This window comes from Coenobita brevimanus, chromosome 100, assembly GCF_032717465.1.
Source record: "Coenobita brevimanus isolate Jiangsu-jjx chromosome 100, ASM3271746v2, whole genome shotgun sequence".
In the NCBI taxonomy this organism is placed as follows: Eukaryota; Metazoa; Arthropoda; class Malacostraca; order Decapoda; family Coenobitidae; genus Coenobita; species Coenobita brevimanus.
In genome coordinates this window covers 46,047,910-46,072,548 of record NC_137053.1, presented here as the reverse complement: position 1 = coordinate 46,072,548, position 24,639 = coordinate 46,047,910, and positions in this window count along the sequence as shown.

Genomic DNA, 24,639 nt, shown 5'->3' with positions numbered 1-24,639 from the left:
ATGTTATTCTATGTGTTTTAGGGCGGCTTCATGTCCTAGCTACACCTAAAGTATAGCTGGGTTCCCTTTCCAAACCGGAGCTTAGACACAGTGTGAGAGGAACAGGGCATAAAGACATAGGGCAACAACCTTACATGGATATTACCAAATCTAGATACAGGGAAGCTAGACAATACACGAGACTCTATCCAAAGGCAAAGCTGGAACTGGCAGGTATATATTACAGGTATCATGCAGGATACCGACAGTCTCGGGAATAGACGGACAGACATTATACTTAAGTGCAGTTGGGATTACCCTTTGTTTTAGGGCTGCCTTTACCTTATGATTATTATACACATGTCCCACATTACAACTGAATGGAGTAGGGTGGTGGAACAGTGTTTATATCTCGTCTCACATTCATTAGAGTTAAGGTAGTTAAACACTGTCATTGTGTTCTATACAGTGATAGTCACTTCCACTTTCACACTTTCATCTCACGGGGTTGGAAGTCACAGTCACTGTAGGGATGTGGAGCAAGGGAGTGGGCCGACCAAAGGTGGGGGGAGGGGGGTTGGCAGCTCGCAGGTGGCTGCCCAGTGTCAGCTGCATCCCCTAAGGTGTCCTCTTCTCTCGTCTAGGGGCCAAGGGACTACTCGTGGGGGTGTTGTCCTCCGGAACGAGCTACAATCAGGTGCGGTGAAGGGCCCCGCACTGGCGGGGCTGGGTACAGAGGTTTGGCCCTCGGGACTGAGGCCAAATATCTTCCGTAGGCGTTCCTGCAGGTGCCCGGTGCGGGAAGGACGTCGCTCCTCCTCGGGACTGGAGAGGTCGTGCCCAGGAAAGATCCACTTTTGATATGCTCAGTCTCCTGACTCATGCCATTCATCAGTCATTTCACCAACGTGGAGAAGCCCTTGATATTTTTAAAGCTTTTGACAGAGTGTGGCACTGTTCCCTGCTATCCAAACTCCCTCGCTGTAGCCTAACATCTTTTGTTCCACTGAGTTCCTCATATCTCAATGACAGAAAGGTAAGGGTAGATGATGAATATTGCATTTTCCACTCGATCAATGCCGGCGTCCTACAAGAATCAGTCCTGACTCCAACCCTATTTCTAATTCATGCTAATGATCTCTTATCTATCAGCCATAATCCCATTCACTCATACACAGACGACTCTACACTTCACAGTTCCTTCACACTTAAACACCAATTCACAAAGTTTAATATCTGTAACTTAAAACATAGTACAGAAATCTTCAAAAATCAAGACATGTAAGATTACTGAAAGGGAAAAAAATAACATTGTATCACTGAATCCTAGGTAAACCAAATTCTGTATATACAGTTTACTAATAGAAAGGCGTTGTCTGATTCCTTTATTACCTTCAGTGTTACTATCGTTCTTATCCCTAAAATTATATATTGAAATTCTCGGTGTTTCACTTAATAATGTCCTCAGCTGGACCGCTCGTGTTAGATCACTTGCAAAAACCGCTTAAAAAAAAACTTGGATTATTGTAGAGAATACGTACATCCTTCACTGTCCAGCAGTTATCAATAATTTACAAGTCTTACGGGCTCTTAGCTAGAATATCGCTCACCCATGTGGAGTGGATGTGGAGAGGTTGCGCTAAAACATCCGGACAAAAGTCAGAAAAAAAAGACTAAGAATTATTAATAACCTTGCTGTTACAAATAAACTACCCTCCCTACAAGCATGAAGGAATGTTGCCTCCCTTGCATTATTTTACAGATACCTTAATGGCAAATGTTCAGACGAAGTTGCATCCATTGTGCCTCCTCCCCACGCCTTCCCCCATGCTACACGGGCATCATGTATCGCTCATGACTGGTCTGTCACACTGTCATATGGCAGAACTTCTGCCTATCAAAATTCTTTTATTGTCCGAACTGTATCTCTTTGGAACTCGCATCCCCAGATTGGTTTCCCCACATCATTCAACCTACAGCTGTTCAAGTCCGCCTGTTTCAGATTTGTTATGAATGGAGGACACCTGTAATCCCGTGTATGAATTATTATTTTTTCTATTTCATTTGTTTTTCCTTCCTCTGTTCATCTTCTGTTACAAAAAAATAAAAGAACGCGCTGTGTGTGTGCTTTCAAGTTAACATAATTTATCTCTTATGGCCTCGCTCGTGAACGTGTAACAACAGCAGGGGGTGGTCTAGCTAGCCTGTAGCGGGATGACCTGCAACCCTAGTCGACCCTGATTCGAATCCTGGCTGGGGTAGGGAACATATTAAGAATTTGAATTCCGCAAATGTACGCTTTACTGACATACCATAAGACCCACTGACATAAAAAAAAAAAAAAAAAACACTATTACACCAGACCTGTATGAGACAGCCCTAGCATGTATTCAGTATAGGGTTAACCGCCGAAGTGGTGACATGTAGTTCGTAAGAGGTCTGTTGGGCCTCAGGGAACGAGTTGTTGCAGTCAGTGGTGAGTCTGACATAAAAAATAAATAAATAAATAAAATATTACCTTGGGCTAATGAGTGACGTCAGCTGTATATCTTCTAATCATACAATAGCGGTAGTTACCGACATAACAAACCTTTGCACACATTTTATATGTATCCTGAGAATAGATCGTGTGTGTCCAAAGTCCTAGATTTTTTTTTTAGGTTTATCCCGGTGAAAGTGATGGTTTGAAGAGAGACAAGAATGGAATGGCTCTGGGACCTGTGGCGAGGTGGCATCATCTAGTGACAACTTTTGCTAAAGTAGTCACTAGATGGCGTCACCTCAGGTTTCAGCTGATGGCAGCTTTGGATTCCTCATGTCAAATTAACCTGTATGATACCATTTTTATGTCTCCAAAGGCCTCCGTTTAACAAATCAGCTAGAATGAGAAGCAGAAGATGAAGAAGAAAGCTGGCAACTCACTGACCTTCTGGTTATTGCCGCAGGTAAAAACAGAGGGTGTGTTTGAGATTCATGTGTGTCTTGAGCGAGGAGGTAAAGGTTGATGAGGCAGTAATTCCTTTTTGTCTAAGCCATTTTTGTATTCATTATAGGTACAGCTATAGCTGGTTGATGCTGAGTTTTTGGGTGTTAAGCTATTGCCAAGTAGTCGGCATTGGATAGTACTGCTACTGAAGAGGCAACAGTTGGCAGATCATGGAGGATTAGGTTAAAAAAGTGAAGATGAAAAGAATGAGCCCTGTGGGACACCATTGGATAGATTTCTGAATTTTGAGCTGTGCTTGACAGAGCGCCTTTGGTTGTCTGCCTGAGAAAAAGTTGGGAGTCATTTTAACAAAATCATTTCCTTTCTGGTTTGTGTCCAAAATTTCGTTTCGTAGACTGTGTCTTGACATTGTCAAAAAACATTCTGTGTTTATTCCTGAAGAGGGCCTCCTTCCAGTGGTGTCACTGACAAGCCTGGATGCTGGGCCAGCCTGGAAAAGGAATCACCGTAACCCGAGCGCGGATTTGAACTTGGCCAACTTACTGCCCTCAACACTCTCCTCCCCACCACCACCAGCCCCCCAAAAAAGAGAAGGGAAGGTGGGCGATGGTTGGTTGCAGGGTTGGTAATAAGCTGCGCTGCCGAAAAATGCTCTCTTAATTTTGTTTTCAGAATGTAAACAAAACTTTTAGTAAGGATAATTTACGACAAGTCTGTTGGCATAGTCAGTGAACACTAAAAATTGTTTTCTATAGAGTTCATATATTTAAAATATTCCATGAATCATCTCCTGTCCGTGTGAATCATAGAACATTTTTTTCTTGAAATCCTTTACATACGAAGATTCGTCAATTATTATGCCAACACAAGCCAGGTCCTCTGCTGACTATCACAGCTCAGCATAGTGTTCATTCGGTGTTCAGTCTGGCGGGAGTAGGTCAGTCTAATTTTTACTATATGTACAGTGCACACTCCTCTCAAGCGATGGCAACTAGACTCTCAGTATTTGTGTATGCAAACAAAATTTTCATTTTTCTTTTTATTGAAAATTTTAATGACGAAATCATACTCTGTGGTATCAGTTTTATAATTCACAAAAAATACAATGTGGTTACATTAAATTTGGATAAAAATGCCTAACAAATGAAGTTAATTAACATAGTGTCATTGACTAAAATAGCAAATATACTTTGTTTTATATTGTTGAAACTGATGTATGCTTATCGACTGCACTCGGCCGCAGTGCCTGGCAAATTTAGCAAGAACGGAATCGGTGCGCTGGGAAGAAACAGAGCAGTCGATGGACGTCGGGCTGCTTCCATCCTGAAGGAGTTGTGCCGGTCTCCCCCTCGACACACACCATCGACAATACCATCACCACCATTGCCACCTTCAACTGATACCACAAACTCCTCCAGCCGAATCAGCCTGACCTGCCATACCATTTGCTTATCCATTCTTGCCAGTAATTGACGTGGGTTAGACACTTTGTAGCGTAGGGAGAGAAGAGAAACAATAGTGTATTATGGTATGAATTAACTCCTTTGAATTTCCAATAATGTCGTTATCCTGTCTTGTCAGTTATCTTCTCTATACTGTATACTTGTTCTGTGATGTCCCCTCTCTTCCTTCAAATGTTATCTAATGTAAGAGTAATCAAACAAAATATCCTCTGTAGTCAACTGAGTCCCTCCTTTGCTGTTTTCGCCGCATCAGGAGATATTTTGTAAATGATAACGACAAACGTATGATAAAACAAATACCCTCTCTCTCTCTCTCTCTCTCTCTCTCTCTCACACACACACACACACACACACACACACACACACACACACAGTTAATGGAAGACATTAACTATCCTCTCTCAGTATGAATTTAGAACATAACCTCCCCTCACCCTCCCTCTCTCCCTCCGCTAATTTCATCTGATTAATGAAATACAGCAACATGAAATAAATATTTCTATGTAGAACTGTGCCTTTTGGAGGACCCAGCAAATAAAGGGAACACTATTTAAGGACAGTAAGTGCCCTAATTGTGAGATGACCTTATTATGAGCGGTCAAAGAAAGCTTCCAATAAGTGGCGCACGGAACAGCTTACCCACGGAGGCAACGACTGTCGCCATCTGGTGCTTGTTCGTAACAGGAATTGTATTTCACTCACACATTGCCAGGGGTTTGTAAAACAACGTCAACCCAGTGAAATACTCCTACAAGAAGTGGCCTGATTATGATCGGTGACAAGCTGAAGTTTTAACTACCACATTAACACGATCATCCCCTGGTATTCTCTCATGTTACAGCACTCATCAAAATAACATCGACCAACTGCGATCATTGAGGAGTGGAAGTAATTTTAGTCAAGGATCAGAGTTAGTTAAAATGAGAAAGAAAGCTGATCCTTACTCATCAACACTGGTAAAACTAACAACCACAAGAATAAAGTCCAGGTATAAGGTTTTAGGATTGCTGACAACTTAGCAGTGCGTAACAGAAGCCAAGGAGGATAGGCTGCCTTTCATAATAAAATCAGTAAAGTTTTACCAAGTCCATGCAGCTTCGGTTATGGAGCTCTCAGCAATACTAGGGGACCCAGATCTGAAAAAATACACAATTTCTTAATAAATGTGGGATCATGAAGCCGGTGTAAAAGGGAGTTACTAATATCTACGGAAGTGAACCGGCAGTGAATATCAAATTCAGTGCAATGAGCCAAGACTAGGCTACTACAGACCAGAACACACGAGAGGAAGTGATCTGCCTATTCATGGTCGAAACACCTACAGTACAGGGTGACCTGAAATGACGCTAGGAAGACGTAGGAGCACCACTCGTGGGAAGCAATGGTTCCAGCTGGACAGGGCCATCCCACGCACTTTAAACCAAACGTTGATGTGGCTGCGGCAACGATTCAGGTATCGACTGATCAGTAGAGGTGTGACCCTGAGTGGGCCTCACATTCACCCGACCTGAATCCCCTAGATTTTTCTCTGTGGAGTTCTCTGGAGGATCATGTTTATGAACATCACCCCCAGACAATCAGAGACCTGAAAACAGCAATCATGGCCAACATCAGAGCTATCTCAAGAGTGTGTCAGCGTAATTGGCAATGTCGCGTGCCTGCTACGTCAAGGTGGTCATTTGGAACACATTAGGGAAATGTCATAAGAAACAGACCATTTGAACTGGAGGACCCAAACTTTCAGGACTGTTTTTCTTATTAGTTCAGCTAATCATGAATTAAAAATAAATCAAATATCTAATCAGTTGAATAAATAACACACACTTCTATGGACTGCATTCATTTTGGGTCACCCTGTACAACTGCTGCTTGGAATTTGAATCCATGCACACACATTGCTTGAACTTTACACAAGCTTTTTTTTTTTTTTTTTTTTTTATTGTGACCGACTCTGGGCATAGGCTTCACAGCCTGATTTCAAGGCCCAGTAGTCCTCCTACGTACCGCACACCTCTACATGTCACCACTTCGGCGCTAACACCCATCGTCCATACTGAATACATGCTAGGGCTGTCTCATATAGGACTGATGTATTGGCATTAGCGGGGGTATTATTACGACATGTCGGCGGGTCGTCTGGTAGATCAGGAAAGTCTGATTTTATGAAATTCAAATCCTTTAACTGTTCCCTGCCTCAGCGGGATTTGAACCCGGGTCCGTCAGGACTGCAGGCCAACTCTCTACCGATTGAGCCACCGCCTCTGTCCACTGGAGCACCAGATGATATTCTTTTTACTGTTCATTATTTTTTTTTTTTTTAACAAAACCAGGAGCATGGGGATCTGGGGCTAGGGTAATAATTCACGACATTAAAGGTGAGAGTGAGCAGCCTTGTTCTCTCTTACTGACAATATGGGAGCAATAAACTCCAGTAGCTGCCTAAATGCAATCCCTTTCAGGCAGCATCCAGTTGGAGTGCTGTGTCCTACTAGATCACCAGGCACCATTTGGTTATATGGTTATCATCCTGCGTAGTAAATAGTTCCATGGGTTATAAGAAGCCATTGGGCTTTCTACTCAGTGTGCTATGCCTGAACGTACCCCCGCCCCCAAACTATCTGCCTATCTTTTGTTATTACTAGATCAAAAATCACTATGTAACAATAGCAAAGGGCGCAGTCAAGTTACACTCAGTATTTCATGAGAGTAATCGTGAGAGGTGGATTAAGCAGCCAGAATGAAGATAAAATCTTGCTTTGTGAGACTGTATGAGGCAATGAAAAGCTGCAATAAGAACCTGATGTGAGCTGCTGGTGTCATAATAGGTGGTTGTTTTGGCAGCATCAGGAGGTATCTTTGTTAAATGAAAGTGCCAAGAGTATGATCTACCAAATACTCCACTTCTCTCTCTCTCTCTCTCTCTCTCTCTCTCTCTCTCTCTCTCTCTCTCTCTCTCTCTCTCAGAGGATTTACTTCTTTCTGAATATAGTGAAATCGCAACATAACGACTCACTTTGATATTGTACTCCTAGACAGTTTGCTAGTACTGTATAACGTATTAAGAAACGGCGATAAGTTTCCAGCAATTAACAACGGAAAACTAGTGCGGGACCAGTTATTCAAATCGTGATCAATTCAGTTACGGTGCTGAGATTTCTAACAACCAACTCCACCACAGCTGTGCTGACTTGTGCTGCAGGATTGGCATAGAACACCGCAGCTGCACTGACGTATGCCCCAAGAATTATATACATCCTTGTATTACCAAGTTTCTCATCCACCTACAACACATAACTTGACGAAGCATGGCCATTCTTTAACACAATGCCTTATCGGTATAAAAACTATCATCAGAATAAAAGAACAATTTTTATATTATAATTATTAATACAAGAACTTTACAGACTCGGTACAACATAAAAAACTCTCGTACAACAAATATTTGATAATAAAATAATGTTGAGCACGTAACTCAGATGACATAGAAATTATAATTCTCTTGTTGCCAACGAGGTGACTTGATGCAGTGTAAGAAAACCTACATAGATGAAAGGTTAATTAAGGCTTTATCTTTTTTTTTTTTTTCCTGCAGAAGGTGAACAGAGGAAGGAAAAACTAATTAAATAAAAAAAGAATTCCTTCCACCAGATTACAAGTGTCCTCCATTCATAAAAAAATAATAACAGTTGGACCTGAACTGCTGTAGGCTGAAGTTGGTTGATGAACTAAACTGGGGAATTGCATTCTAAAAAGAAATAGTTCGAGTAATAAAGGAATTCTGATAAGAAGAATGTCTTCATTATGACAATGTGACAGTCCAATCATGAGCGCAACAAGATGCCCGTGTAGCACGGGGGAAGGCGTTAATAGGTGGGACAAAGGATGCAACTTCATCAGATCATTTGTCAGAGAAGTATCTGTAAAATAATGTACCGAGGACTAATTCGGTCTTATTTGTAGCAGAAGTAGTTCATTTGTGTTTGCTGGGTTATTCATTATTATTAGAGGTTTGTTCTGAAAATTTCTGAGTTGTTTTCATGCAACCTCTCCACGTCCACTCCACAAGGGTGAGCAATATTCTAACCAAGAACGCAAATGACTTGTAAGTTACAGGGGTGCACTGGTTAGTATATATTGCTATCCGGACGGATACCGGATAAGCAGGACTTTGAAAAAATATCCAGCCTGGTATGAGGTCGGATACCACATAATATACACAAAATTTTCGCAGATGTACTATGAGGTTCATTGCCTGCATTATCAAAGCTTTTTACCGCAGTAGCTTATCATAACCAAGTGTACTAAGCTGGCTTGCATCTACAGCATATAGGTCTACTTAGTATCTACTTGCTGATGGATCAGGAACAGACAACATGGTAGTTTCAGTAATTAATATTTGAATATTCATATTTATTTTTATTTTTTGGTGTTGTACAGAATTATTTTTATTATTTTTAGTATCAATATAAATGATCCACAACTCTTCATGTAGCGTTTTATCTGCAGTCTCTTCACTACCCATGATTCTTCTGATCCTACAGCTGAATGTCATTTGACACAAGAAAGTAAGTCGAGGAGCGGTTAGTGCAGGGTGAAAATTATTTAGCACAACGCCTCTTCATAATCATCCCAAGAGTGTTGCATTCCAAGGAGCATCAATTAACCAAGGAAATCGACAAACAGAGCCAAACCCTGAAAAACACTTAAGAGGTAAACCTCTCAACACCAGAGAACTTCTCAATACCCAGGTCTGCATCAGCCAAAGAACGTTTGGCCAAACTAAAAGGCAATCATCATTACAAGAAACATTTGAAAAGAAGGAGTTGTGGGATATCAATGATGCACGGGATAAGGAAATTCATAGGTAATTATGATTATGATGACACTAAATAATCTGCTATTCGCAGTGTTACAGGACGATGGATTTATTGGGCTACTGGCTCATTTGCTTCCCCAATACCTGATCCCCAGCCGACAATATTTTGCTGAGAATGCCTTTCCCGAACTCTGTGAAGAATTAGGAGCAAAGTTAACTGCTGAAATTGTAAATACTGATTCTGTAAGTTTCACCTCACACGTATGGACAAGTCCATCCCCGCATTAAACATACATATCCCTTTCAACACACTGCAGAACACCCGACTTACATTATAGAGATGCAGCACTTTCATGCTTCCCATTTGCAAGTCTCCCACACTGGAGTTATTCTTCCTGAGAAATTCAAGAACATGTGGGATAGTTTGGGTCTAGATGCTTCACGGAGACGAGTTTTACTGAGAGATGATGCATCAGGCATGGCACTAGGAAGTGCTTTAGCTGAACTTAAGTCAGTGCAGTGTTCAATCCACCTTCTACAGCTTGTGATTAATGGTGCCATCTTGTCTCGAAAGACTGTGAAAGACATAACTGCTAAAAGCCGTAGGCTCACCACTCACCTTCACCATTCAGCTTTTGCATGCACAGAGTTCATGTTATTCCCAATATGAGCACTTTCGAAAGGTTTCCCTCTAAAGCTGGTGATAAGAATCGTAGGATCAAAACAACTAAACAGGAATTGTTATCAGCGCTTCATGAACGGTTTTCCTCTGAACAACGACTCAACATCACAAAGAATCGAGTGTATGTCATAACAACCACAATGGATCCCCTTTTCAAATCAGTTTCTGAATTCTAGGGACAGAGGACAAAGAAAGGCATGGATTTTAGAGGAATAAATGAATTATAAGAAACAAGTTCTGCGTATGAACACAACAGACGATGGAGAAAATGATGAAAAAGGGAAAAAACATTCATAAATTCTGCGGCTACATCAAGCAACGAGGAAGATACCTTTACAACCAACTTTAAAGAAAGTTCAAGTGGATCTGAAGGTACAGAGTAGATGGGTGTAAAACAGAAAGTCACACAAAGAAAAACATGTCTTCTTAGCTGAGACAGCTGAGGAAACTGACCGATACCTACAACTTTCCCTTTTGGCACGAGAGAATTGTCCCATCAAATATTGGAAGAAAGAGGATAAATTCCCAACACTGAAGCAGTTTTCATGTAAGTATCTGTCAACACCAGCATATTTTGAAAAACTGTTTTCAGAATATGGGAATGTATTTGAAGAAAAGCACCCCAAAAATGCGACCAAAACGAGGCAAAATGCCACTATTCATCCATGACAGAGTTTGAAGTTTTTTTGTTTTTTTTCAAAATGATCTACGTAAATATTATGAGGTATATTTCATTTTGCTTCATCTTATTCAGAAAAAATAATGTTTTGTTAACTTAGGATTGAACACAGAGAAACTGTCGAAATATTCTAATGGAACAAACATTATAGTACTGTACATACTTATGAAAACTTGGTTCACATTTACGAAATCCCTATATTTAAGTAAGTATGGAATAAAAAAAAAAATCTGAAATGGTAATGCTGAAAAAGATCAAGAAGCTCTTTAGTTTCCCACGCATCTTGAACTGTTGATGCATCTCCAAAAGAAAGCCGTTAGGACAAGCAAATCAATCGGAATATTGTGTCTGTTACTTGTGCTCTAAGCTTAACATCCTTCATTCTAACAATGTTACAGAGATTCAGGTTTCTATATTTCGATCATCAATGCCACAATATCTTGCTAACCAGAGCAATCGAAAACACACTTTCAGAATCACTTTTTGACAAAATGGTCATAAAAACATACTGTGTACACTTCTCTTTTCAAGAAAATAGATGTAAAAGACTTGCATTTTATTTGCCCAGATTACTCAGTAGACAATGTGCCTTGGATTGGAAAACCTCAATATCAGTTTTCAAGATGACAGTGAAGCTCAGACTCTTACAAGCACAAGATGAATCGATAACAATTAATGTTTCTCAACAAAATTTCAACATGATAAAACAATCATTACTTATTTAACCCTCAAAACAATACTGACGTGACAGATATCTCACTGGTAGGCAGCTGGCAGACGAAAATTATCCATGATTCGGTATACCAGGTTTTTGTTTATCTGGATCGTAACAGTGTTCATTGTGTCCGATTACGAAATGAATGCATGTAATCGCGCGTTTGTATGCTTACTTGTGTGTGTGTGTGTGTGTGTGTGTGTGTGTGTGTGTGTGTGTGTGTGTGTGTGTGTGTGTGTACCGCTTGAGTGACAGTTTCAATACCCAATAGGCATGCCTCAAGCACTGTAATGCTGTGAAAATTCTCATCTTTAGTTAGTGAAGATATTTGAACTCTACCTGAACAGAACAATTACCAGCATAATAAAACACTTTGTTTAAAAGGTAAATTTTTCTTACATGATTATTGTATGAGAAATTTTGAAATTTAATAAATAAAGCAAGGTGACTGAAGCTGATATTATCCTTTACTACTGTCTGCCTTATCTGTCCAAAACAGAAAACATCCGGCCGGATACCGGATAACTTCAGTATCAGGACCGGATATCTGGATGAATAGCATATCCAGTACACCCCCAGTCAGTTACAGCTAACTGTTCGTCAGTGACGAAATTACGGATTCTGTACAGTTATCCAAGTTTCTTTAAGGTGGTTCTAGCAATTTATCTAGCAAGAGAGGTCCAACTGAGGGTATTGTTAAGCAAAACACTTATAATTTGATTATTTTCATGGGCGGGTATTGGTTGCATTGAAGGTGCCGTACTATAGGAATCAGGTATTATTTGTCTATTAGTGAACTGGATATACTGTATTTCGTTTTTCTAGCATTAATTGAGAATAATGTTTTGTTTCTCTGCAGTATCTTAATACTGTAAGTCTTCATTTACGGGGATTGCTGAACTGAGTTGGAAGTCAGTGATATTAAACTTTGTGAACAGGTGTTTAAGAGTGAAGGAAATGTGAAGTGTTGAGTCATCTGCATGTGACTGAATGGGATTATGGGTGACAGACAGAGATCACTGATATGGATGAGGAACAGGGTTGGAGCCAGGAGTGATCCTTGTGGCATGCTGGCATTAACTGAGTGGAAATTGGAACATACATTATCTGCCTTTACTCCTATCTTTCTGTTGCTGAGATTTGATGAAATCAAGGAGACAAAGGATGATAGACCCTTCCAAGGGAATTTAGACTGTGGGGAATGTTGTCACACTTGGCAAAACCTTTAGAAATACCAAGGGCTACTGCATGGGTTTTTCCATGTTGGTCAACTGACTGGTGGATGGTATGAGTAATGAGATAGAGTTTATCATCTGTGGATCTTTCATTGCAAAAACCATACTGTCTGTCACTAATTAAGATGGATTTTAAATGTTTAACAATGTGATTATTAATGAAAATCTCAAATACTTTACCAAGAGCAGATGAAACAGCAATTAGTCTGTAGTCAGAGGAATCAGAGAGACTTCCTTTCATTGGAACTGAGTGGAAATTGCCTTCTTTTCAAAAACTGGGAAATGAAGAAGTAAGTATGCATAGTCTGCATAATTTAGCTAGAACAGGAGGAAGTTCTAGGGAACATTTTTTTCTAAACTGTTGAAGGAATTCTATCTGGACCTGTGCTGTAGCTCTAGTGGTTGATACATTATCTAGGATAGTTTTAACGCATCTAGTCTGTATTTTTAATGATGTAATTTCGGGACAATCGAAAGAGTCAAGCTCTAGTACAGGAATATGCTGACTGACTTCCTCTGCAATAGAATATCTGGCAAATTTATAGGCAAGAATGTTGGCTCTTCCACGAGGTTCACTTACAATGTTTCCGTCTGACGAATTATATTGTGGGCATGGGTGATGACTTGTTAAAGTTACTGTTGAAAGTAGTGAGAGTTCCCAATAATATTCTATCGACATTCTGATGATTTAATTGTATGGATACATGTTTGTGAAGAAAGTTATATCTGGCGACATTTATTACTGTATTTGCATGTTTTTTTTTTTTTTTTGCAATTCTAAAGTGATTGTGGGATATGGTAGATTTTTGTACTTTAAGTAAAAGTTATATAGTTAAGTATTTTGAGTCTTTTATTGGGCACATTTGCTGTCGAACCACTTAGAAGAGTCAGAGCATTTGGTAAATTGTTGACGATAGATTAACAATTCCATACTAACTTGTATTAAATCATCAATGTGGAACTGGGTAGAACTGATGTCAATGGAGAAGAAAGACTGCCATGGAATATCATCGAGATAATTTCTAAATCCATCCCTGTCTGCCCTATCAGAGTGCCATATGATCACCCGAGTAGTTCAGAACGGGGAGGTTTGGGGTAACTAACGAATAAAGCTTTGATGAGATTGTGCTCTTGGTTATTTGTCAGGAACAGATCCAGGAGATGGGCACTATGGTCAGGATTATCTGGTATTTTGGTTGGTTGATTTACCAGTTATGTTACATTAAATGCTTCTGAAAAAAAGAAAAAGAAAATCGCATTCTAGACCAGTGTCGTTAGTCTTGGCAGAATATAATACCCATTCTACACTACGGTAGGGTTGCCATACCTCCGGATTTTTCCGGACATGTCCTGCATTTAGTTGTCAAAATCTTCGTCTGAGAGGAATTTAAAAAAATCTCCAAAAGTCCGGAATTTCAGTTTCCATCACTTTTTCTCGAAAAATTTAATATACTATTAAACTCTGTAATGACAAGAGAGAGAGAGAGACTTTCGTTGTTTTTGTCAGCTGGTAAGTGTTGCCAACTTGGCTGGTTTAATGCTAGTAGCTAGCTGAAATGTCCTGTCTTTGCCTCTTGTTCAGCCACGATTATTTTTTTTTTTTCATACTTAGTACTGTTATAGCCATAAAATAAATGGTAATTTCGTACAATGATTGGCTTAGTTTTCATTTTTACACCGTATCATTTGTTATTCTTATTATCCTATTCTGCATCTAAGACGTGGTTGCATTTTACAGTCATAATCTTGCCAGTTCTGTTCTTTGCCTGTTTTCCAGTGTACTGTATTGTAAAAAGATTAAAGAAGGTGCTCCAGTCGGATGGAGCCTGTGCAGGTGTATAAACGAGGGATGGTTGGGGTTTATTGCTCACGTAAATGCCACTCAGGGATGAGTGAGGCTGGTCAATCATCTAAAATGTCAGGATGATGGATCATGGATGGATGGATGGATGGATGGATGCAGTACAGTAACGCTGATGTATATTCAGTATGTATGTGTTGTTACATAGCCTATGATTTCATCATCCTTTGTGTAATTTTAACGCACAGTATGCTGCATGTTTGATCACGAGCGTGTTCTGCCTCAGTCCCCCCTTCTAGCGTTATAGTAGAGTAAGTCGTCCTTTCTGTTGTTCAGAGTAGGATTGTCAGCTCTTTGTCCCCTATGGCTTCATTTGCGCGTCCTTCTTACAAGTTGTATCAAGATCTGCTGGCCCCTATATAATGAGCTCAGTCTCTGCATTATTGCCACTTAGATCTGCTCTCCCCATTTTGTTCACATCTCTGTCCTCCCCTGTACAGTTGTTATTATTGTGAGTGCTGAGGAAGTCTCCAGCCATCTAGCAGCTGTGTGTAATTTGAGTATAACTGTTATTGCATTTTTTCTTATACTCTGTAGCGTAAGGTGTTGATTCTTATGCCTAGCAGGGTTTTTGTAATTTATGTAAGGTTCTTATTGTCAGCCATCATTAATAATATTCTGTATCTGTAATAATATATCCGGCATTCACTGAGTATTATCTGGTATCTCATTTAACAGGGCTGACTTAGATAAATTTACTCATGCTAATTTCGTGTTAATAGAGGCTATTGCAGTTAACCATATATTTAACCTGTTTTTTGCCATTACATTATCCTTATGAGTCCTGAATGTTTTGTTGTTAGTTTGAGCATTAAACTTTAACTTGTAATTTTACCTAACCCTTTTGTTTTGAACCTGGAACTTTACGGGACAGTAGTGACTCTTAGTATTCTCACTTAATGTGTACATTATCTTTCTCTGTTCCGTAACATAAATTTGGCGACCTCTTATCAGGATATTCAGGATATTATCATAAGGATATTGCTTGATATTTTGTGACTGTGATTTATTCATGATGTCTACTATTACTACGCTTGATGAAGCCAAAGATTTTTTGTCAAATGTGCAAACAGTGTGTGATGTAGAAAACAGAACAAAGAATGAACTTAAGCTTGTTGCTCAACAATTGGGAATTGCAGTTCACTCTCATCATTCTAAAGATCAAATTGTTGGCATGATTAATAAAAGCTTGTTTAATGTAACTCCTCCAAATGAGCAAACGCAGATTGAAATAGCTAAGTTACAGCTAGCCCTGCAGGAGGCTTGTGTGAAGGAAGCTGAATTTCAAGCACGTGCTAAGGAGGCTGAGTCTCAGGCTTAGGAGGCGGAGTCTCATGCTAAGGAGGCTGAGTTTCAAGCTCGTGCTAAGGAGGCTGAGGCACAAGTTGAAAATGCTAGGATTCAGGCAGACCATGAGTATCGCATGAAACAAGGTGGAACTGGATCATCTAGCTCTGATGATTTTGATGTGGCTAAAAATGTTAAACTTGTCCCTCCTTTTAATGAATCTGATTTAACGAAGTATTTTCAGTTGTTTGAGAGGGTAGCTACAGGTTTTAATTGGCCCAAAAAGTATTGGCCAGTACTCCTTCAAACTGTTCTCACCGGTAAAGCTGAAGTAACTTATGCATCTTTGCCTCAGGATCAATCTGATAATTATGATGTAGTTAAGAGCTTGATTCTTAAGGCCAATGAGCTTGTTCCTGAAGCCTATAGAGTAAAATTTAGGACAACTTACAAGCAAGATAAGCAATCCCATGTTGAGTATGCAAAAATCAAAGAAGATCTGTTAGAGCAGTGGTTAAATTCTAAGAATGTGGATTCTGATTTTGGTAAATTTAAGCAGATGATTTTGTTGGAGGACTTCAAGAGGTGTGTTAATAAAGATGTAAGCCTATATCTTGATGAGAGAAGAATAGAAAATTTGTCTGATGCTGCAGTTTTAGCTGATGAATATGTTCTCACTCACAAGAGATATTCTAAAGAAAAAGGGAAAGCTGAGAGTAAGTACGTTGCCTCTACCCAGAGTACAGGTAACAGGAAAGAGAATAAAGATGATGTTTCTCAGGAAGTAAATACCAGCTTCACCTCTAGATTTCAGAAAAGTAAATGTACTTATTGTAGTAAGCTTGGTCATACTACAGAGAAATGTTTCAGGAGACAGCGTGATGTGAACAAAAAGGAGTCTTTACATATTCAGTCAATTGGTCTAGTGTCCACCCTTGAGAGTTCCCAGAATTCTTTAACTGAGTTAACTGAACCTGCTTTGAGGGGTAACTTAAATTCTCATGATGGAGCTCCTCTTTTGAGCAGTAACGTGGGTGACACTCTCAAGAGTTCATGTGCTAATTTCCTGTCTGATGGTTTTGTCAGTCCTCTGGACAGTAATGACAGGAAATCAGTTAAAATATATCGTGATACAGGTGCTTGCCAATCCCTTATGCTGACCAGTGTTCTAGGCTCTAATGTTAATTCCTCTGATGAAACTGTAATCTTACAAGGTGTAGGGAATAATTACTTCTCTGTCCCTCTGTGCAGACTGAATTTAGAGTCTGGTTTTGCTAATGGTTCCGTTATGGTTGGGTTGGTTGAGACACTCCCAATGTCAGGTGTAACTTTCTTGGAAATGATATTGGTGGAAGTCAAGTGTGTCCAGCTCCTCAGTTGTCTAGTCAGCCAGTGGCTGCGTCCCAGGATTGTGATGTCCCTGATGTGTTCCCTGCATGTGCTGCCACTAGGGCTAAGTCTAAAGTTACTGGTGATTTAGAGGATAATGATGATGATGATGTTATCCTAGCTGACACTTTTCTTGCTAATTTGGACCACTCACCAGATGAGGCAGTACCCCGTAGTGTTGATAATTTGTCTCGTCAAGAGTTGGTTGAGTTGCAGGTTGCTGACCCTGAGTTGAAAGGTCTAGCTAACTCTGCTTGCAGTGAGGAAGAGTCAGCTGGTGCTTCTACTTGTTATTATATAAAGTCAGGAGTACTTATGAGGAAGTGGAGACCCCCAACAGTATCAACCGACTGTGAATGGGAGGTTGTACATCAAGTTGTCATCCCTCGTGTTTCTAGGTAGGATATCATTAGAGTGGCTCATGATTCCAGTTTGGCAGGACACCTTGGAGTGAGGAAGACTGTGGCACGCATTTTGAAACACTTCTACTGGCCAGGTATCTTCAGGGATGTTTCCTGGTATTGTAAGTCTTGTCACACATGTCAAGTTGTGGGGAAGTGTAATCAGACCGAAAAGGTTGCACCTCTAGTTCCCATTCCTCCTTTTGAGGCGCCTTTCACCCGTGTGTTGGTGGATATTGTGGGCCCTCTTCCTAAGACTTCTTCAGGATTTTCTTATGTATTGACCCTGATTGATATGGCTACTCGTTATCCTGAAGCCATTCCACTTAGAAATATCTCAGCAAAGAACGTGGTTAAGGAAATACTAGGGTTCTTCACAAAGTTTGGTCTACCCAAGAAGATACAGTCAGACCGGGGAAGTAATTTCATGTCAACTGTTTTCAAGCAGTCTCTGAAAGAGTTGGGCATCACCCAGATCATGTTTTCAGCTTACCATCCCCAGACCCAAGGAGCGTTGGAGAGATATCATCGAACACTCAAATCGATGCTCAAGAAATACTGTTTGGAACATCAGAAAGACTGGGATAAAGGTCTTCCATTCGTTGTATTTGCCGCAAGAGAATCTCCAAATGAATCACTGGGCTTCTCACCTTTTGAACTACTGTTTGGCCATGAAGTAAGAGGACCCCTTAAGCTACTCAAGGAATGCTGGCTGTCGGAGGAAGATGACGTCAACCTGCTGGAGTATGTGATGAAGTTCAAAGAACGGCTGTCCACTGCTTTACAGCTGGCGAGAGAGAATTTAGGAGCTGCTCAGGAGAAGATGAAGACTTGGTACGATAAGAAGTCCAGGTTACGCCACTTTCAGCCAGGAGATCAGGTTTTGATTCTGCTACCGGTTCATGGGCAACCTCTTCAAGCCAAGTTTAGTGGTCCTTATTTCGTGGAGAAGAAACTCAGTGATGTCAACTATGTCATCGCCACACCAGATCGCAGAAAGAACAAGCAACTTTGTCACATCAACATGCTAAAGTTATATCACAGGCGGGACGAAAATAACCCAGTCTGCACTGTAGCTGTTCCACCCGAGTCTGCAAGGGAAGCTCTCCCATGCAGTGTGAGCCTGAGTGATAGTTTGGGGAAGAATCCTGATATCATGAATGATCTCCAGACTAAGCTTTCTCATCTACCTCCCGAGGAAAGGCAGGAGTTTTCGGCATTACTGCAGGAGTACCCGCAAGTGTTCCGTGCCACTCCAGGAAGAACCACTGTGTTGATGCATGATGTCGATGTTGGAGACGCAAAGCCAATTAAACTGCCTCCTTACCGTGTGAACCCAGTGAAAGTTCCTCTCATCCAGAAGGAGCTTGGCTACCTGTTGGACCACAAGATGATTGAGCCCTGTCAGAGCGAGTGGAGTTCTCCTGTCACTCTGGTCCCTAAGCCAGGTGGGTCACAGCGGCTTTGCATCGACTACAGACGTGTTAATCAGATAACCAAAACAGACACTTACCCTCTCCCTCGCGTGGAAGATTGCATAGACAAGATCGGAAAGGCTAGGTACATAAGTAAGTTTGATTTGTTAAAGGGATACTGGCAAGTATCTATGACTGAACGTGCTAGGGAGATCTCATGTTTTGTAACACTAGGAAAGACTTTTGCATGTTCTGTAATGCCATATGGTATGAAGAATGCACCAGCCACATTTCAGAAGCTCATGAATGTTGTAACAGAGGGTTTGGCAGGGTGTGTTGTTTATATTGATGATGTATTAATCTTCAGTGACAACTGGAAAGATCACCTCTGCCATGTCAGTAAATTTCTTGAGCGTTTGGTTCATGCTAATCTTGTAGCTAATTTATCAAAGTGTGAGTTTGGTCAAGCTAAAGTTCAGTACCTTGGGTATGTAATTGGTGATGGACATGTTGCACCAACAGGAGCTAAGGTTCAGGTTATAAGTGATCTTCCCAGACCTAAAAGTAGGAAAGAGCTACAAAGATTTTTGGGAATGGTAGGTTATTACAGGAGATTTGTTCTTAACTTTTCTATTCTTGTATCACCACTTACAGACCTACTGAAAAAGGGAGTGAAATTTGTCTGGACCGATAACTGTGAATCCTCTTTCAGCAAACTTAAAGCTATCCTATTAAGTCAGCCAGTGCTCGCTACTCCAATTTTTGCTAAGCCTTTTAAGATGGCTGTTGATGCAAGTGATACAGGAGCTGGGGCTGTTTTGCTGGAAGAGGATGATCAGGGTATTGAACATCCTGTATCTTATTACGGTAAGAAGTTCACTCCACCTCAAAAGAACTACTCAACTATTGAGAAAGAGCTTTTGGCCTTGATTTTGGGTTTACAGCATTTTTCATTTTATTTGTGTTCTGGTTTTGACCCCATAGTCATTTATACCGATCATAACCCACTGATATTCCATAGTAAGTTTAAAGATAAAAATCAGAGATTGACAAGATGGAGTCTACTTCTTCAGGAGAATTCATTAGACATACAACATGTCAAGGGGAAAGAAAATGTTATTGCAGATTGATTATCTAGACTTTAGACAGATTGTTTTAGAGTAATAAGAAATTTCCTTTGTAAATTTCTTTTTCTTTGTGGGGAGGTGTTACATAGCCTATGATTTCATCATCCTTTGTGTAATTTTAACGCACAGTATGCTGCATGTTTGATCACGAGCGTGTTCTGCCTCAGTCCCCCCTTCTACCGTTATGGTAGAGTAAGTCGTCCTTTCTGTTGTTCAGAGTAGGATTGTCAGCTCTTTGTCCCCTATGGCTTCATTTGCGCGTCCTTCTTACAAGTTGTATCAAGCTCTGCTGGCCCCTATATAATGAGCTGTCTCTGCATTATTGCCACTTAGATCTGCTCCTCATTTTGTTCACATCTCTGTCCTCCCCTGTACAGTTGTTATTATTGTGAGTGCTGAGGAAGTCTCCAGCCATCTAGCAGCTGTGTGTAATTTAAGTATAACTGTTATTGCATTTTTTCTTGCACTGTGCAGCGTAAGCTGTTGATTCTTATGCCTAGTAGGGTTTTTGTAATTTATGTAAGGTTCTTATTGTCAGCCATCATTAATAATATTTTGTATCTGTAATAATATATCTGGCATTCACTGAGTATTAGCTGGTATCTCATTTTAACAGGGCTGACTTAGATAAATTTACTCATGCTAATTTCGTGTTAATAGAGGCTATTGCAGTTAACCATATATTTAACCTGTTTTTTGGCATTACATTATCCTTATGAGTCCTGAATGTTTTGTTGTTAGTTTCAGCATTAAACTTTAACTTGTAATTTTACCTAACTCTTTTGTTTTGAACCTGGAACTTTACGGGACAGTAGTGACTCTTAGTATTCTCACTTAATGTGTACGTTATCTTTCTCTGTTCCGTAACAGTGTGTATGTATGAATATAGATAGATAGATATAGATAGATAGATAGATAGATAGATACAGATAGATAGATAGATGGATATATATATATATATATATATATATATATATATATATATATATCAGGATTTCATAATGCCAAAAGCCCAAGTTTGTGTTGGGGGGGGGGGGGAGCATGGCTTTCAGAGGAGGCGTCCAATATTTTGACTGTTTAGATGTGGCAACCCAACACTATGGACGTTCAAACTACCCAACACGGTAATTTCTGTAGTAAGGGTGGAGTTAAGGTTGATCAACTGTGTTGCTGTGGAATCAAAGCCACTGAGTTCTTGATAAAGCACTGGGGGAACGAGAAACTGTAAAGCCCGAATTATTTTCCTGTACCTAGGTCAGATCATGCGGTGATAGCAAGAATACGACGAAAGATGGATTATGGGACAGAAGGGGTTAATGAAGTCTGTCCTGCTTCTTGTACCAACAGGGGTAAGTAAAAAGGTATAAAATCAGAATAATAATTTTTGATTTTCTTAGGGTCACTCGTCACGAAAAATTCAGTGCCAAGGTACTTAATCAACTAGCTAATTAGTCATATCGAAAAGAGCAAAGCATCTTCGTCTTTCTAACAAGAACTTTAAGACCGAAGTATACGGAAAACTGTTGGTTATCTTTCATTTGTTTGAGATATTCGTAAAGTCATTCCAGTTACTGCACTATTTCCACAAGCCTGATTCACAACTGACAGTTATTTAAGTCTTACTCATCATTAAAACATAATACGTCTGTCGTTTACATCAGTTCTCCCCATCATTAGTATTAGCATCCCCGCTACGGTACCCACTTCATTGAAAATGTCAGCTTATATTAGCCGTTTTATCTGGGACCTAAACATCCCCCCCGCCTCCTTCCCTCTCTCTCTCTCTGTCTCTCTCTCTCTCTCTCTCTCATCTGATGGATACTGTATGCCATCTTCTTTGTTTTCCTACGTCCTCCATAGTATCAGCAACTCTACCCCTTCCACACTTCCTCAGAACACATACCGGTGGTTTCTCCGTCCCCCCCCCCCCGAACTCTTTACCAACAGAAGCTAAAATAATCTTTCTCCTTTCTGCTTTTTCATATTTTCAGGCTTTCAGAAGTTGCCATAATAGCGCCTTTTCCTCCCCTCTTTACTTACTTCTCTCCAATTTCTCTCATCCCTTGTTTTCCCCTTACTTTCTATCTACAATCAACCTGTCCTTCTCCTGTACACTTCTCTCCCTTTTCGGCTCTACATTTGCCCGGTCCTTTATGCGCCTCCCACTTCACCCGACAGCCTCCACCCCAACCTCCCCCTCCCATTCCTCCTCCCCTCTATCGCCCTGTTTCCCTCGGCAATATTCCCACTTTAGCTTCAACTCCCGAGGTCTCACTTCAGTCCTTACCGTAACTCAGAAGCAAAAGGGTGGGTAAGATGAAATAACTAACAACCCTTTCTGAGGGGGCTACAATTCGTTTCTTGATCTGAAACAGCATTATTTTTCTGTTAACTGTTAGTCCGTTAGAAATTTCTAAGGTCCGTATATTTGAAGATATTAGAAAATGCTGAATAATATTTTCAGCATTTTTTTTTTTATGCAAGAAAAATGAACCAAGAGCCAGGAGCCCGTACGAAAAACAAAAACATGATAACAGAGTCAAATTCAAGATCCATTTGCTTCCAGATGCCTGGACACTGCTTTTGAAAACTGGATATCATCGGCAGTAGGAAATAGACAGTGGGAGACAGTTCCGGAGTTGACCTGCTGCATACATGAAGGATTGGGAGTAACGGTTAACTTTTGCATATGAGAGTTGGACACAAAAGGAATGAGAGTTTGTTGCTAGACGGGTGCTACGCGCCCGCTGTTGTGGTGGATGGATGCAAGTAGACAATTCAGATGACCAGTGACCATTGAAGTAGCGACAGGAAAGAGATAATGATGCAACAGTGCAACGAGGAGACAGATGTTGAAGGGAGCCAGTCAGAGGAGGAGAGTCAATTAAACAAAAAGCCTTTGACTGCAATTTGTTGAGAAGAGCTGTATGTGGGAAGCCTCCCCACACATGAGAGTTGTACTCTACACAAGGGCGAATAAAACAAGTACATAAAGTCAACAACTGTGCAGGGGTGAAGAAGGCACAGAGTTGGCTTAGCACACCTAATCTGTTGGAAGCAGAGTTTGCAAGAGACATAATATGATCTTTCCATAATAAATCTCGAGAGAATGAAACCCTAAGTATGTTTAAAGTAACTGAAGGATTGGGTTGTGTACTGTTAAAAATTAGAGGATACTTCCGTGGAAGAGTTTGTCAAGTTGAAAGATGTAAGAACAGAGTTTTTGATCCATTAAAAAAAAAAAGATTACAACTTCCCCCATCAGCGATATAAGCCAGGTCAGATATTAGGTGTGCCACAGCCTCATCCCTTGTTTGTTGAAGTAACTGCTGAGATGGACGCTGCGAGAAGAGAATGGAAACGACATCAACGTATGTGTAGATAGGGTTAGATGTACAGTCGTCAGCATAAATTCGCTGCAAGTCTACTCGTGTGATGCAAGTCCTTTTGTCTGGCAACAGTGTAAGGGTACTAGTTGCCACGTAGACTTTTATACACTTTAACGACGTGTTTTTTAAAAGTGGTACTAGAAGCTGGCTAGAGTACAGTATTATGTATACCGTATTTAATTAGTATTGAAATGCGTGGCTTTAACAGTGCTCCCGAAGAATACCACAGTATCCCCGACGACAGGGCGAACCAGGAACAACAGAGTTTGCCCACAAACATGCCGACACCCCCACACGGACCCCACGGGGTAGCCGCCACAAGCCACCACCACTCCAGGCAACACCGACGCATGTCAGCCCGGGCCGTGTGCCCCTGTGACATGCAGCCACCACGCCGCCGCCACCGTAGGTGAAAGACACTACCTTCGCGTGGCGGAATCACTGAGTTAGCTAGGGGTGGAGTTAGAACTAATACTCCAGACAGCGCCCCTCTGGTAGAGACGATCTATGGTCGCTCCCAAAGTGTTTCGGTAGAGACGATCAATGGTCGCTCCCACAGTGTTCAGATAGAGACGATCAATGGTCGCTCCCTTAGGGTTCCGGTAGAGACGATCAATGGTCGCTCCCACAGTGTCCAGGTAGAGACGATCAATGGTCGCTCCCTTAGTGTTCCGGTAGAGACGATCAATGGTTGCTCCCACAGTGTCCAGGTAGAGACGATCAATGGTCGCTCCCTTAGTGCTCTGGTTGAGACGATCAATGGTCACTCCCACAGTGTCCAGGTAGAGACGATCAGTGGTCGCCCCCTTAGTGTTCCGGTAGAGACGATCAATGGTCGCTCCCACAGTGTCCAGGTAGAGACGATCAATGGTCGCTCCCTTAGGGTTCCGGTAGAGACAATCAATGGTCGCTCCCACAGTGTCCAGGTAGAGACGGTCAATGGTCGCTCCCTTAGTGCTCCGGTTGAGACGATCAATGGTCGCTCCCACAGTGTCCAGGTAGAGACGATCAATGGTCGCTCCCTTAGTGCTCCGGTAGAGACGATCAATGGTCGCTCCCACAGTGTCCAGGTAGAGACGATCAATGGTCGCTCCCTTAGTGTCCCGGTAGAGACGATCAATGGTCGCTCCCACAGTGTTCGGGTAGAGACGATCAATGGTCGCTCCCCCAGTGTCCAGGTAGAGACGATCTATGGTCGCTCCCAGGGCGTATCTAGGAGAGGGACGTCTCCACAAACCGGAGATTGAACCCCAG